This window comes from Parus major, chromosome 9 (genome assembly GCF_001522545.3).
Source record: "Parus major isolate Abel chromosome 9, Parus_major1.1, whole genome shotgun sequence".
NCBI lineage: Eukaryota > Metazoa > Chordata > Aves > Passeriformes > Paridae > Parus > Parus major.
In genome coordinates, this window is record NC_031778.1 from 13,091,979 (window position 1) to 13,106,180 (window position 14,202).

Consider the following 14,202-nt stretch of genomic DNA (forward strand, 5'->3'; position numbering starts at 1 on the left):
CTTGGACTATGAAGAGAGGTCATGGTGAGGACAAGAGGAAAAGAAACTTCTACTGAGTCAGAGGAACTCTGCCCCAGTGTTCTTTCTTGCTGTGGCTGTGGGAAAAGGGTCTGTCCCATGGGTGGTATCAGGGCAGGAGGACTGCACGTGCTGGGTGGAGCAGACTTGGGTTTGCCTTTCTGGAAATGTCACCAGCCCTTTGTCACTTGGGAGTTCAGGCTAAGCACTGAAAACATAATCCATGAGGGAAGGTCCTGCAGTCCAGCCAGGCTTTTGCTGCCTGCCCAGAGCAAAGGGAAGCTGGAAGCCTCTACAGTGCCCCTTTGTTTTGTTCAGCAGTGGTAGACCAGTGCAGGCTCATCTGGGATTTCACAGGATTTTCAGCAAATGCCTGCTTGGAGCATCTCAGAACTGGCTGTGCTCAGGGCAGTGCAGGGGGATGCTCAGGAACCACTGCTGTGTGGGTCCAGGGAAAAGGGATTCTCCCACTCTTGTCCCACTCCATATCTTGCTTGGCCATTCTGTGTGCTCCTGAGCCCTCTCCTCACCGTGTCAGGGCAGCGAGGGCAGTATGTGAGAAAAATGGAAACCAGCACTATTCTGCTTTGCACTTTGCCACAGAGAAAGGGAGAACCAAAAGCTTTCTAGTTCCAAATGCAACCAGTTCCCCTTTCTGAAAGGAGGCTGCTGCCCATGCTGCCCAGGGAGCTGCCTGGGGCTCCCTGACACCTGTCTGGAGCACTGCCTGCTCCTTTCTCTTCACAGTGGGACTTTGAGGATGTGATGGTGCAGTGGAGCCAGTCCAGCCCTGCTGCTCAGCCTTGCTCTGTGCTGTGCCCAGGCACCTTCAGACAAGCTGCAGCCCCTCCAGGATATTCAAGCACCTCAGCCAAACAAGCAATAAGCTGCAGAAGGTGCTTCTTTGGGGGAAGGTGAGAAGCTCTGGGGTGCCACATAGGCTGCCATGCTATGTTGTGCCTAAAGCACTGCCTGGTGGAGCAGGAACAGTTCCTAGCACCTTTCACTCTTGTCCTGTTGAGACATGGCATGGGCATGCCCCTTTCTCACCACTGATGGCTTCCTTCTCTAGAGCTGGGGCTTTGGGAGAGGTGCAGCCTTACAGCTGGATTCAAACCCATCGGTCTCCTCTTGTGATTGTGCTGCTGTTTCCCCCTGCATTTAGGCTTACAAGCCATGCCCAGTGGAATTGAAACCATCTGATCTACCCAGCAAAGCAGTAGAAAGTATCAGTCCTCACTGTGGCTTGCTGCTGGTGGCCACCATGCTTCCTGGTGATCCCTGGCTAGCAGGCTGTGGGTCTTCAGTGCTCTGTGTGGGGGGCTGACCCAGCACTCATGGTCTGCCATGTAAAGAAGAAAGAAATGGAAGACCGTGGTGTTTCAATGCCTTGGTCAATTCTCATCAAGCTCTGCTGCCTGGCACCGCCATCCTTTTGAATGAACTGAGCTGGCACCTGCCTTGGGTAGTGGAAAATGCACAGTTCATGAATGGGGTGAGGATGGGGCCTGGGGCCACCAGACCCTGCCTGGTTTGGCTGCAGCAGCAAAAAGAGCCTTTGCAGAGCTCCTGCTGATAAGAAGGTCCTGCATTCATATTTCCAAAAGCCTGAGCACATTGGTGAATGGCAAGGCTCAGAATTCCAGACGCCAGACAATGGAAAGGCTGGAAACATAAAGGAAAGGAAATTCTTCTGCTGTATTGCCTTTCCTATGGCGATAAGATAACCTCAAGTGAAACAAAAGTCTCTGCTGCAGTCGCTGGGGTGGGCACCTCAGCCGCTGTCTAAAGCTCAGGAGGATGTCTGTGTGAGCCGGGATCTCCCGAGCCGGCAGGTCTGGCTGTCACAGGGGTGTGCAGCAGGCATGGTGTTCTCAGTGCCTCACAATCAGCCTTGGACCAACAGGAACCTTGGCCTGCTCCTGCCCCATCCCATGGGACCATCTGTGTCCTTCATTTACATTCTTGCAAAAGAAATCAGCATAGTTTGATGATCCCCATAGGAGGGGATCTTCAATGACTGTCTAGTTCAACACCCCTGCAATGAGCAGGGACATCTTCAGCTAGATCAAGTTGTTCAGAGCTCCATCTAACCCTTCCTTGAACGTTTCTTGGGATGCCCACCTCTCTGGGCAACCTGTTCTCCTGTCTTTCCCCTCATTGTAAAGAATTTCTACTTTATACCTAATCTAAATTAATCCTCCTTCGCTTTAAATCCATTAACCCTTGTCATATCACAACAGGCCTTGCTAAAATGTTTGTCTTCATCTTTCTGGCATGTCCCTTTCAAGTACTGAAAGGCAAGTCTAAGGTCTGCCCCAACCCCTCTCCCTCTCTGGGACAGAGTAGTGTCCATGTGGGCAGGGCTGGGAGCAGGATTAGGTACTGCCAAAGACGAGGCTGGCCATGGGAGCAATACAGTGAGAGCTGGTTGGGAAAGGGCAGGAAGACAATCTGATGTGTATACAGCACTGGGCAGGCCCCACGAGAAGAGGCACAAGGGGCACATATGGCATCTCAGTAAGGATAGGGGTGAGCCTGTGCGGCACTGTCCTGTCCCAAAGAGGGGATGTGATGGGGCGGGTACCATTAGCACAGCAGAGGAAAGGAAAGGAGGAGTGCCTCTGCTGTGTCTCAGAGTAAGGGGACATTGAGATCTGAAATGAAGCTGACAAGAGCTAAATTCAGATTAGAGCCTGCAGGCTCAGAGCAGGCCCAGATTAACTGCGGAAATCATTGTAGGCTATTTTTGGGCAGCAAGACTGGGATGAATGATGAGAGGAGTTCAGGGAGGCAGGCCAGGGCTGGCTCTTTGGCTCAGGAAGCCCCCAGGCTGAGGCACTGGGAGCGGCAGGGTGGGCTGCAGGAGGTTACCCCGTGCTGACCTGCTCTGGGGTGGCCCCAGATGCGTGTCCCAAGGGCTGCCGTCATTGACTGCTCACTTCAGAAGGCAGTGGGGTGGGTGCTGTGCCTCTCAAACAGTGCCTGGTCCCTTCTCATGAGGGTCCCAGGGTGGGAGCCATGAAGGTGCAGACTGGAGTTTGGTCAGGCTGAGGGAAGGGACATTTCAGGGATCTGGCCAAGGGAAGAGCTGTGCAAGAGGGTCTGGGGCACATCACACACCCCTGTGGTTTGCAATTTTCCAGTAGCTGCACTTGTCCTCTGCCCTGAGGTGCAGCAAGGGGACATCAGTGGCCTCAGCCCTTTCAGATCTTGTATTCAGTCCGCCTAGGGTTTTCCTATTTGGTTTCACTCTGACAACCCAGCTCTAGAAAGCAGAGGGCTGAGCTGTAGGCATAGGGAGGAATGCCGGAGTCAGCAGCAGCTTTGCTGATGTCAGCATGGTTGACACTTGCAGCACCTGTCAATCTCTCCCTTCATCCAGCCCTGGGAAGCAGGAGCCAGCAGCAGAGCCAAAAAGGTCATGCAGCACCAAAACACCAGGTAGGTGTTGCACAGCTGTGAAACGTGATTTGCTGTAACTTCTGCCTGCTCCCAGTAACCCTCACTGGCTGCTTCTGCTGGGGTATTTGGAGAGCTACCACTGGCACCAGCACCTCTGGTGGAGATCACCCCACCAGCAACCACAGTTGTGCTTAGGGAGATGAAGCACTTCCCAGTGCATTGCACATGCAGTGAGGTTGGCTGCAGGCATCCATCACGGTCCCAGTGCTGTTCCCCCTCCCAGGTGAACTGAGCAGGCCAGGCAGGGGTCCCCTGTGGAACATCAGGAATGTCCCCATTGCAGGATCATGACTGCCCATCATTCACCCCGTGGTCTTCTCCTACCCTGAACCTTGCAGCAGATGTGAGCCAAGCACCTCCCTGCTTTGCCAGAGAATGTGGTTTGTGGACCCATTGAACAGGTTTTCGGTCCTTACGACCCTGCTGGGCATGGTCCCCAGGTGGCCTTGCAGCAGCAAGGATTGGAGTGATCACAGGAGTTCCCTGCTCTCCTCCCTGCATGGATGCTCTTCAGGCAGAGATGGGTTTGTGGGTGCCTCTTAGACTTCCTGGTGAGATGACATAAGCTCTTCAGATGATGATCCTCTTTGCTCTGGGACTGGGAACACTGTGTCTCCTGTTGCAATGGGTATTTCAGGGACCAAGCTGTCCCTGGGGTCAGGCTGAGTGTCCCAGGGCAGGACAGCTGCTGGCCACGCTGGATCCCCTGTGTGGTGACAGCACTAAGCTGAGTGTCTTTGAAGTGCTCTGCCGTGCTCTCTGCTTGGCTGTTGGACAGGATCTGAGCAGCCATTGTGCAAAGCAAAACAAACCCTTCCTATCTGTCCCAGGCTCAGAGCTCAGCTCTGCTTCCAGCTGGGAGGCTGCAGAGCCAGCACAGCCCTGCCAGAGACTGCTGATAACCATCTCCCTTTGCAAAAGAGTTCAAGTCCCTGCTCCAGGCAGGCGATGTCACCTTATCAGCACTTGAAGGCTCCTGATAAAGGGATCAAGTCTAACTTCAGCTGCACCCCCACCTGCAAACACAATGGCTGGGTGCAGCCAAGGTGAGGGTGGCCAGGGCCCTGTGCTCTTTTCCCTTCAGGAGGGTCATGGCTGCCTAGAGTCCACAGGGCACAGCCAGTTCTGGGAACAATAGTGGCCACTGGCGACCACAGGGTGGGCAATTGCCGAAAATCATGTGCTCACCCTGGCCCCTGCAGGGCAATTTGTCAAAGTCCCATTTTCCCTTCCCTGATAAGATAGGGCTCAAGGAATACAATAATGCTTTTCTGAGATACATTTGTGGCTCTTCTACCCGGCATACAGGGGAAGCTAATTTTGGCCATGCTGGGCTGGCAGGGGCCGAGAGGAGGCTTCTGTCTGTGCTGGGGCTGCAGTCTGTGGGACAGGGCAACTCTCTAAGCCCTGAGGACTTGGACAGTCGTGTGGGCAGCAGGGTCACTGCCCCTGTGTGCTGGCACACTGCCTGCTCCCTGGGGCACTCCTGAAGATGCTATAGCTGGAGAAGGCGTGGTTGCTGCTGGCTTCATGATAGGGAGCTGATATGATGTGGCCCAGTGCTGCAGCTCTGCCAACACCTACTAAACCCTGTCAGAGACTGGAGCAGCCGTGGGCAGCAGTGCTTCCCTTTCAGGCACCCAGCACATGTAGCTGCACCCTCACATCCTCTTCCCCACCACCCCATGCTTTGAACATTTTCCCACCCCAAAGGCAGCACCAGGATGCCAAGCCAGTGTTCTTGCCCTGGCCAAGGAAAGCTGCCCACTCCCAGCTGTCTGCTCCATGGCAAGCTGGCCGAGCAGGGGGGATAAAGTCATCTTGGCTGCCTGTGGCAAGCCAGTCCCTCCACAGGCCGCTCCTGTGCCACCACAGTCCGCTCCTGTGCCTCCACAGTCTCAAAGGGAAAGGAGTAAAAGGCACCATTGATAAAGGCAGACGTTATGCAATTCCCAGCCTCCCTGGGGACCAGACCCTTTTAATAACACATACAATATTTGTAGGTGGTGGATCTGGCTTTCCTTGGGAGGATAACGAGAAGCACACCCATCTGGCAGAACTGACGTTTCCATTTTGGCATGTTGCTTGGGATGCACTTTCTGCACAGTTTGAAATCTGAGCATAATCCTATCTTCATGAACCACATTCACTAGTCTGATAATGTGACCCCACAAAAGGTCAATGGAAAAGTTAATATAATTTATTGGCTGATTTTAAAAAAAATCTAATCATCTCTTTTTCCTTTTTCCTGACCCCCCCCACCCGCACCCAGTGCCCTGCTGACATTTTCCAGTCATTCCCAAAACAATGGCCAGAGTGGGAATACTCTGAGCGGGTGCAGCTTTAGAGGAGGCTTTTCTTGAGGGGCTGCGGATGCAGCTGCCTGCTCAGCCCCTGCCCCTCCGAGTAGTGTTGGGGGGTGATGTGCTCAGCCAAGGTCACCAGCCTGGCCAGGGACAGGGCTGGCACCAGGTCAGGTTTGGGCAGATCTTGTAGTTTCAGTGTTTGCTGGGTATCCTCTGCTCCATGGAGTGACAGGAGTTCAGCTGCTTTGGACTGTGAGGAGACACCTCTGGTTTTGATCATCTCTGCCAGTTTTGTAGCCATGGAGAGGATCCAGCCAGATTCCTGGGAGTCAGGCAATCTTAGATGAAGCCATCAAGGGCCCCAAAAACCTTTTCCAGTGACACAGCGCACTTGGAGGTCTCCAGTCAGCACCTGCTATGCTGCCTCTAGGGAAGGCTGCAAGAGGCTGCAGTGCACAGGATAACCTCCTAGGCACGGCTGAGTGTGAAAGGGGGACATGCACTCCTCTTCCTTGCACCGTCCTCCCTTTGGGTTTCCCAGCCCCCAAGAGCACCCACCGCTTGCTTGGCCCGGGGTGTCTGCAGAGCCCCAAGAGCTGTTCAGAGCAATTAAGCAGCCAGGTGTTTGCCATGGCATGATCTGTCCTGGGGAAGCAGATGAGTTTGCTTGTTAGGGTGGAGCTGCAAAAGTAATTATGAGCTGCAAAACTAATTAGACCTTTCTTATTCTAAAACCTCATGGATAGAGAAAAAAGTACCCCAGAGGGCAAGGAATGGTGGAAGGGATCCAGCAGCTTCTCTTTCAGCATTAGCTGCTACACCACAGAGCTCAAGAGAGCGCACTGGGAAAACGTCTTTTGGCAAGAGCAGGGCAAGGAGAAAGCCCAGAACTGCCTATTGCTGTCAGGCTGCAGCACTGCAAGGTCTGTCAGGGCACTGCCACGGCTGCGCTCGCGAACCCTGGCTCCTGTCAGCAACTATCTGACCCTCCTGGCTTCTTCACAGCACTGCTCCAGGCCTGGCTCTTGCTGGGGAAAGACTGGAGAGATGGAGGGAGCCTGGGCAGTATTGCTTGGAAAGCAGAGGGCAAAGGAAACACAGGTAACTTCTGAAGTCGGTAGTTTCAGAAAAACAAAATGATGTTCTAACGTGGTCTCACCTTGTACCTTGTGCACGGGGCTGGCTGTAGCCCGGGGAGCTCCCTATCTGGGCAGCTCTGCCTGCTGCCCACCAGCAAACCCAGCCTCCCCAGTGCAGGAGAACTGGGCTCCCACACTGTCAATGCTCCCCTGCCTTGCTTTTCAGTGTCTTGAAGGTGAGGCGACCTTCTCCAGCCCTTGCATAAGATGTTCTTTGTCCATCAGCACATTTAGCTCCTGCTCTGTTCCAGCTGGTGCTGGGCCATGTGGGCAGGGAACAGCAGTCCCGACAGCAGTGGTGCCAGTCTGCGGGGCGGAGGGGGAGCCACCGGAGCATCAGAGGGCATTGCAGAAGCACTGTGTCTCAGATCATAATAAACTCATGGACTTTGCCCATTTAATTGAAATAACAGAGATGAAAAAGTTATTGAGGATGACTGATGGAGGGTCAAATGACCAGACAGCATAACCCACTTCATTCTCTGAGGCGCCATGCCAGGGAGAAGAGCTGCACACAGGCTTTGGTTCCTGTCCTCTCTGAAAGCAGAGCCATTGGAGAGCACAAAGCAGAAGAAAGGCTTCCCAGCCCTCTGCTTTGTTGTAACAGCACTGGCTGCCAGTCTGCCAGGCGCTTTCCCAGGAGGTGTTGTGAGAACAAGGTTGCAGAAGTCACTTTAGCAATAACTGCTTGATCTGCCCTGGACCATGCTAAAATTGTCCAGTTTCCAGATACAGCAAGGGTTATGAGTTGTTCCTTAACCTGGCAGGACAGGGGCATGTTTGGGATCTGTGATGAAGTCCTGGAGAAGTGAAATGCCCCTGTTCTGCCCATGTTGCCATCCCTGGTGGCATGGCTGTAATAGAGAAATCTCTGTTGGCTACCTGGTGGGAGGGTGTGCAAGGTGTCTCTTCACCCTGGATTTCAGAGCACTTCAGCTACTTACTGCTATCAGAGGTGGCTTGTGTGAACTTCCAGCCTGGACCAGAACAGCTGCAAGATCTGCTGCTTCTCTGAAAATGACGTTGAAGGACAGAAAGTGAAATCAAGGGTTTCATGTGCTATAAAAATCAAGTCCAGGGTTTGTTTTCTTTTTTTAGTAGGGTAACTTTGCTGTGATAAATATGTCTCAGAAACTGGGAACCCAAACACCAATAGTTCAAAGACATTTTTCCAGTGCCACACATTTAAAGCTGCTCATCACAGCACAGCTTTGTTGGGTGCAGTGAACAGGGATCGTGTCCTCACTTCCTGCCAAGGGTATAAGAGCAAGGCACCAATTCACAGATCTTGAAGAATGTGACAGTGGTATTTCAGCAGCTCTAATGCTCTGCAGCCTGTGAAAGCTGCACAGCAACTGAAAGGAAATATGTTTGGTTTTATTCACTTGGCTTTAGTCCTAATTCACTCTTTGATGCCATCAGCCTGGGATAATAAGTTTTCAGAGATATGCTCGAAATTAAGGAAATGAGTCTGATTAAGTCCTTTAAACATACTTTGAGAGAGAAATGTACAACAATAGAGATATTAAAGGTCCTATTTTAAAGCAATTCTAATATGAAATCAAAACATCGAGCTGCTAGATGGTGAGATCCATTAGCAGTGTCCGTGCATTCTTCAGCAGGAAAGGATATCACCTTCTTCAGCTAGGAGAGTTGCCAGAAAGCTTGAATCTGTCCTCTGTGCTGGGTGGGCAGTGATCAGCAGATTCAATTCACAGTAAAATACTTGCAGCTAAATAATAAAAGCACAGGCACTTGTCCTTTGCCCGTTGTATTTTGCTGGGTAGAAGTGATGGTTTCTCAAGAGTCTCATATTCAGTGTTTGTATGTGGGGCTTTTTTACTCTGTTAAGCTAGTTGCTTTATTTTTCTTAGTAGTCCTGAGGTAATTTAGCTGTAAATAGGTTACCTAGTATGGGGTTTGTGCTGTCCATTGGTGAGGGTGAAACTCCCCTTGTTTACTGGAATACTTCCCAGTGAAGTCAGCAGAGTTGCAGGTACCTACTGGGTCCTCTTGGCAGCTTTTCCCTGTGGCTGGGACAACTGCTACCAAACTTAACCCTCTGTCACATTGTGGCAGCCTTTGCTCTGCTGTTACAATCACCAGTGCTGATGAAGTGTCCGAGGATTTCAGCCCAGTCCACAGGCTGGATGTGACAAGCCCTGTGCAAGCCAAAAGGAAACTGGTGTCCTCAGTGGAGACAATCCCTCAGTGAGCTTTTGTGCATGAGCTGCACGACAGCTTTATGAAATAATAGTGGAGGTGTGACAGCAGATAAAAGCACTCAGATCCCACTTTTCCTTAGGTATGACATGAGCTGGGCATAGGCTTTAAAATAAGTAAGTAGGCTGACAGTCCTACTTACTTATTTTAAAAAGAGGAGGGAGAGGGAAAGGGACATTTACCAACAGAAAAGATGTACCAAGTACACCACAGTGATTCCATTACAGCTTTGTGGTAGCAGGGAGCCAGGAGAGGAGAGTGGAAGGTAATTTCTGTGGAGGGAATAATCTTCAAAGGATCCAAGAAGTAATCTGGAAACAAGAGTGACCTCCTTTACTGCTTCCCATAGCAGCTGTGGGGCTAGTGAGAGGAATGGGAAAACACAGTATTATTTATTTAATCTACCATAAAAAGTTACTTTTTAAGATCTTGTTCAAGTAAATGAAGCAATGAATTCTCCTTTGCCTCTGACTGCTATTGAAGACTTGTGACTTATTAGATATGCTGCTGTTGTAATGGAAATAACTAGCCTGGCTATTTTAAACCATGAAAAACTGGATGTCTGGGAAATGGGGAAAAAGGATTGGGTGGCACAAGAGAAAAGAAATTTCATCTGTGACAATCTTGGGCACTTTGTACAATTTCCTCTTAAAGCAGTTTCACAAGCTCATCTGGCAGAGAAGTGATAAATTGTTCAACAACTCAGGCTTGCCAAAGTACTTTAAGGAGCTTTCAAAGGAAACTTTTAAAGACTTGTGGCTTTCAACTGCACGTGAATCATCTTGAAGAGTGAAACTATGATTGCTAAACTCCATTTAATGGGTCACCATATACCTGTCTGTGTGTTCATGATCTCTGGCACTCAGTTCAAGAGTCATGTTCCCATGCAGATCCCATGCCCATGCCCAAGAGCCCAGAGGGATGCCACTGCTGTTACCAACCTACTGAACTTGAAAATCTAAGCTGGCAGAGCCTGCATGCAACTGAGGTCAAAGAAAACACATTAAGGTAGTAGGAGGAATATCATATCCACACACACAGCCAAGGCATGGAGCTGTGTCCTTTCTCAGCCCCTTTTCTTATGAGGCTCTTTTTGTTTGCCTAAGGATCTAGTGGGATTAGAGAGAGTGGGCTTTGGGGACTTTATCCCCTATGTACCACCCTTGCCAGAAAAATCAAACAGGGCCAGAGGTGTCCCACAGGAGGCCCCACAGCTGTCCTCAGGGAGGGTTTGTTGGTGCAGAGCTAGCAGACATGTCCCTGCAGCATCTGGGACCAGATGTGGCCAGCTGGCTGCTGGTGCACTGCAGAGGTGGGTCCCATAACCTCCTCTGAGCTAAGGCACATATTTATACAGCCCTACCAGAAAAGGCAGGGTGGAACACGCTAATATATACACATTAAAGAGACTGAATAAATAAACAGTAGGTTCTGATTTATTTTCTCTGCTACTTGGATATCTTAGTTTTGGCACAAGGTAGATTTCATATACAAATGTGATCCCCAGATAGGTTCTTGTCCTGCCTGATTTAGTAACCACGTGCAAAGAAGAAAAACTTCACAAAAGTTCTTAAAGCATAATGATATTTATGCTGTTTATTGCCAAGGCACATAAAATCCTTGGCCCCCTTCAGCTAGGTAATATACAACAGGTAACAATACTGGTCTCTGCCCTGGAGGATTTACAGTTACAGATGAGAGATAACAGTGGGTACAGTCAGTCTGAGAAAGCACATAAAATGTGATTAGTCAGTCTGAGACTCGCTAAATGCTGTGCACTTAATAAGCATTGTTCAGCTCATTTGTGCCTCACCTGGGAGAGAGTGCAGGGTTTGGTGGGGCAAAGCCAGACGTGGAACACAGCGAACGCCCTCAACACTGGGGTAAAGGTGGTGGGAGGGGGCAGTTGAGAAATGTCATGTGTAAAAAATGTTCTGGTTACAGAAAGATGTAAAGGACTTGTAAGTTTTATTATTAAGTGGGACTTGTACTCAGTTCAGGTATCATGTGGAATATATATAACTATGCAATCAAAATTGTCATGGGAAGCCTGTTAAGAAAGGCTGCAGGACTTACCACTCCTCTTGTCCTCAAGCACCAAGCTGCTTACCTCCTCCCACTGAGCAAAGTCTGGAGGAATTACACTGGCTGTGAATGGCCATAACATTTCCAGAAGCACTGACAATGCTGGATTGTGTTCTCTGGCTCATTTCCGCCTGCTAACCAATCTCTCTAAGGCGAACAGAATGGAGAAAAATTGTTGTTTTTCTTGTAATGTCTTTTGTAATTTACTTTATTTTTTTCTACCAGGTTAAACACCTGATGTTTTAAAAGCACTGAATGCTGTGACTTCTAGGTGTATACCTAGAAATAACTTGTGATGCCCTGTGAGCTGTCCCTTCCCTAGGGAAGCTGCAGCCAGGAATGCCTCAGGAGAGCTGAGGTTGCCAGGCACTTCCAGCACTACAAACCAGAGTGACGCCAAGAGAGCTGGAAAGCAGGGAGTGTGCCAACCACAAAATTAATCTCTGAGTTAATAAAAGCCTGCATGGTTTTGAAGCAATAATTGAGGTTTTGAAGCAATAAACGAGTTTAAATTTGCCAGTGACTGAAAAAGAAAAGCAATTAGGTGTTAAGGGAAACCTTCTAATGGGGATAAAGATAATACATTAGAATATACAATGGGCTGAAAAACGTGATGAGAAATTAACCTTTAATTGAAAATTACTAAAGGAATTTTGATGAAGAACACAGAAATGTATATATCAAAGCAAACCTTTTAACTCCTTTTACTAATAGGGAATGACAGAATAAGAGCTTCTGTTTAATAGCACTAATAATTTCATAATATTTTTCCTCTGAGTCATATGATAGGCTCTTTTTACCAGTCAGTACTTCATCCAAAAAAAAAAAAAAAAATCAACTTGGCTTCTCCTCATCATAGTAATTTCTGGGTCTGTATGACCTAGAAAGCTATTTCTACTAATGTGTTTTACCTCTGTTTTTCCAACACCCAGGCAGAAGGGTACCCGTTTCAATCTCCCCGCATTCCTATGACTCTACTGGGGACACTGCTAGCAAATTTGCAAAGCTAAAAGAGGTTATAAGCAAAAGTGAGCATGAGGAAATACTTCAGTGTGATCCAGATGGAAACTGGGGGAGTCCTTCATCAATGTGTTGTTAAGTGACTCAAATCAAAGGAGGCTTTTCTGGTTTTAAAACAAAATATCTTGCTCAAAAGGGAGGAATACGCAACAATAAAGACATATATAGATGGGAACTTTGCAATCTGATAGCAATGAGTAGTTTAGCAGTTAGCAAAAGGGGTAACTAGATAGGGAAAGTAAATGAAAATATATTGACCAGTACCACTGATCACCAGTGGCATTTCCTTGAGGCACAAAGAAAATCCTAGCAGTGATTTAGGTTGGATGTTAGACAACAACAGTTGCAATTCAATGGAAAAAATAACAAACCTGAAATGATTCAGTAATTTTTCTGTTCTTTGTTTAGAAAACTAACAGAATAGGATTACCATATTAAATTGGAGGTATTTCACATGGTCTTTCACATGTAACCAGAGTGAATGAAAACCACTGGCTTTTTAACCACTACGGTTAATACCCATCTTTAAAACTTTCATGCACAAGTATTTTAAGAATTTCCTGAGAATATCACCAAACTCATGGTACTGATTTCTCAGTAAATACTGTATCGCTGAATTTCCAGAGAATTGGGGAAGTAACTGTTGAGTCATAACATAAAACCCAGTAACTAGTGTCTCCCAGGTAAGCAGGGACAGAAGCTTGGCCAGGCTGACACCAGCTTTTGGCAAAAGCAGTAAGGGGGTCAATGAAGTGTGCAGTCAACAGAGAATTGAATTGTGACAGTAGAGTTAGCACATTAACAGAAAATAGATGTTTTTAGGGTTTTTTCAAATACAGGAAGGCGTCCATCTGATTTGAGTCAGAGCAACTCAGCATTATGCCTGCTGTGTGGGTGGCTGCCAAAAGGGGCAGTTTTGTTTCTCATTTTCCTCTCATTCCCTTAAACAGTGGTCACATGAGTGAATCACCTCACCAGGCCAACAGAAAACTGTATCTTTTCTTTCTATCGCTGTCAGAATTTCCTGCTGGATTCCCATGCTGGGCTGACTCACCCCAGAGCTGTGGGATCACTGGAGCTGTTGGAGGAAGCCCAGAGTGGTGCTGGGGTGATGTGATGTTCTGCCAGATGGATGTAACCCCTGTTCAGTCACTGCTGGGGTTGCATGCAATGAGATGCAACAGTCAATAGCTTCCTTCATCTGCAATGGAGAACTACTGGAAAAAAATACTATGTGAAAATAAATGTAGATCCTATGGTGGCTTAAAAGTCCTCTAAATGTTTTGCAGCACTCTTCAAAATTGAGCAGATGGTTGACAGAAGCAGGGATGAGTTATTAAAAGCAGGTGTAGATAGGACAATAGGAAAAATCCTCTGTCACTTGTGTCAGGCTGAGGGGAAGAGCTGTGACCCACTGTGGGGATGGGGTTGTGTCCAACACCTGAGCTGCGGTCTGCTATGGAGCCCTGGGGCATGCTTTACAGGGATTGATTTCCCGGAGGTGCTCCCCGCCCTCTCTCACCGCTACATAACATACCTAGTGGTCACACTGAGGGAGATGTGCAGAGCTGCTCCTCTGGCACCTCAGTTGCCTGTCAATCCCGCCATGGTGTTTGCCGGTGCTGGATGGAGCCAAATCCCCCAACAGCAGCTGTAAAGGTCTCGGCCTGGTGCTGTCCCCCATCCCGTGACAGTGGAGGACTGGAGGTAACGCCGGATGGTAACTGGCAGAGCTGGACCTGACCCCGCGGAGGTGTCTGCTCTGTAGCTTTCAGGGGGAACCCCCGGCCTCCATTGCCTGCAGAACACCCCACGGCCAGCACACATGGCCTGGGCGATCCCGGGAGCCTCTGCTCCCACCCTGAGGTGGGGTCCTGCAGCCCAACACCCACTGCCATCCCTGTCCCGAATGTGCTTCCCCTTGTCCTGCCCCACCGAGCCCGCAC